Source organism: Styela clava, chromosome 2 (genome assembly GCF_964204865.1).
Source record: "Styela clava chromosome 2, kaStyClav1.hap1.2, whole genome shotgun sequence".
Lineage (NCBI taxonomy): Eukaryota > Metazoa > Chordata > Ascidiacea > Stolidobranchia > Styelidae > Styela > Styela clava.
In genome coordinates, this window is record NC_135251.1 from 28498098 (window position 1) to 28500597 (window position 2500).

General features: G+C 54.2%; 1 non-coding gene across 1 annotated transcript in view; it reads left to right on the top strand.

The window, feature by feature from the left end:
* The first annotated feature begins 1509 nt into the window (after positions 1-1509).
* The window catches only part of LOC144420232 (small subunit ribosomal RNA), a 1810-nt gene continuing 819 nt past the window's right edge, over positions 1510-2500 (top strand). The window contains exon 1 of the ribosomal RNA XR_013474585.1: positions 1510-2500. This exon is cut by the window's right edge and continues 819 nt beyond it. This is a non-coding gene — a ribosomal RNA (small subunit ribosomal RNA).

A 2500-nucleotide genomic window follows, 5' to 3' on the forward strand; every position in this document is an offset into this window, starting at 1 on the left:
GCAAGCATACTACCCTAACCCTAGGTAAGGCATGTCAGAGCGAAAGACAGTAATTTCGAATGAGCCAAGAAAGAGCGGTGCGGGGCCGGTCGGAGCGCACCCTTTTCTCGGTGGCTGGCGGGCGAGAGAGTGCTGCGTCGCCGGCATCGGCGTCGAAAGAAGCCGAGCCAAAAAAAGTTAAAGTACAAACGTGCAAGCATACTAACCTAACCCTAGGTAAGGCATGTCAGAGCGAAAGACAGTAATTTCGAATGAGCCAAGAAAGAGCGGTGCGGGGCCGGTCGGAGCGCACCCTTTTCTCGGTGGCTGGCGGGCGAGAGAGTGCTGCGTCGCCGGCATCGGCGTCGAAAGAAGCCGAGCCAAAAAAAGTTAAAGTACAAACGTGCAAGCATACTAACCTAACCCTAGGTAAGGCATGTCAGAGCGAAAGACAGTAAACTCGAATGAGCCATGAAAGAGCGGTGCGGGGCCGGTCGGAGCGCACCCTTTTCTCGGTGGCTGGCGGGCGAGAGAGTGCTGCGTCGCCGGCATCGGCGTCGAAAGAAGCCGAGCCGAAAAAAGTTAAAGTACAAACGTGCAAGCATACTAACCTAACCCTAGGTAAGGCATGTCAGAGCGAAAGACAGTAATTTCGAATGAGCCAAGAAAGAGCGGTGCGGGGCCGGTCGGAGCGCACCCTTTTCTCGGTGGCTGGCGGGCGAGAGAGTGCTGCGTCGCCGGCATCGGCGTCGAAAGAAGCCGAGCCAAAAAAAGTTAAAGTACAAACGTGCAAGCATACTAACCTAACCCTAGGTAAGGCATGTCAGAGCGAAAGACAGTAAACTCGAATGAGCCATGAAAGAGCGGTGCGGGGCCGGTCGGAGCGCACCCTTTTCTCGGTGGCTGGCGGGCGAGAGAGTGCTGCGTCGCCGGCATCGGCGTCGAAAGAAGCCGAGCCGAAAAAAGTTAAAGTACAAACGTGCAAGCATACTAACCTAACCCTAGGTAAGGCATGTCAGAGCGAAAGACAGTAATTTCGAATGAGCCAAGAAAGAGCGGTGCGGGGCCGGTCGGAGCGCACCCTTTTCTCGGTGGCTGGCGGGCGAGAGAGTGCTGCGTCGCCGGCATCGGCGTCGAAAGAAGCCGAGCCGAAAAAAGTTAAAGTACAAACGCGATGCTAATGAGCGAGCCGTTGTCTCGACTAATATGTAGGGGGCGTTCGATCGAGCGTCTGGCTTGAGCGCTTGTCGGCCTAGCAGAACGGTCGCATTGTTATGCCCGGGTTTTAGGCACCGCTGCAGGCGGCCGGCAGAGCTCTTGTTTGTGCGAAACTGAATGGATCGAGCCCGAGAGAGGGCGAGTAAAGAAAAAACGCAAATCGCTCCGCCTGGCACTGCCGGCGAGAGCGTGGACGTCGCAGCCAGCGACTGTCGAAGCTGAGTACGGCCGCAGGCGATCGCCTCGGTCTTAAACGAATGCGACGAGCACGCGCCGGGCGGCCCAGCAAGGGCCGAGCGCAGCTGTCGCAGCTATCTGGTTGATCCTGCCAGTAGTGATATGCTTGTCTCAAAGATTAAGCCATGCAGGTGCAAGTACGAGTTCTCGTAAAGCGAAACTGCGAATGGCTCATTAAATCAGTCTTGGTTAATTTGGTCTCGTAAGCGAAGTGGATAACTGTGGTAATTCTAGAGCTAATACATGCATTAAGCGCCGACTTCGGGAGGCGCGCTTTTATCAGATCAAAACCGACCGGGTTCGTCCTGTGACGTTTGATGACTCTGGATAACCACGCGGATCGTACGGTCTCTGCACCGACGACGTATCATTCAAGTGTCTGCCCTATCAACTGTCGAAGGTACGCTACGTGCCTACCTTTGTGATAACGGGTAACGGGGAATCAGGGTTCGATTCCGGAGAGGGAGCCTGAGAAACGGCTACCACATCCAAGGAAGGCAGCAGGCGCGCAAATTACCCATTCCCGACACGGGGAGGTAGTGACGAAAAATAACAATACAGGACTCTAACGAGGCCCTGTAATTGGAATGAGTACATCCTAAAACTCTTAACGAGTATCCATTGGAGGGCAAGTCTGGTGCCAGCAGCCGCGGTAATTCCAGCTCCAACAGTGTATGCTAAAGTTGTTGCGGTTGAAAAGCTCGTAGTTGGATTTTGGGCGAGCGCCGCCGGTCCGTCGCAAGGCGTGTCACTGGTTGCGTTCGCCTCACCTTCGGTTCTCCGTCGGTGCTCTTGACTGAGTGTCGGCGGTGGCCGATAAGTTTACTTTGAAAAAATTAGAGTGTTCAAAGCAGGCTGTTCGCCTGCATAGTGTTGCATGGAATAATGGAATAGGACCTCGGTTCTATTTTGTTGGTTTTCGGAGCACGAGGTAATGATTAAGAGGGACAGACGGGGGCGTCCGTACTCTGCCGTTAGAGGTGAAATTCTTGGATCGGCGGAAGACGAACTACTGCGAAAGCATTCGCCAAGAATGTTTTCTTTAATCAAGAGCGAAAGTCAGAGG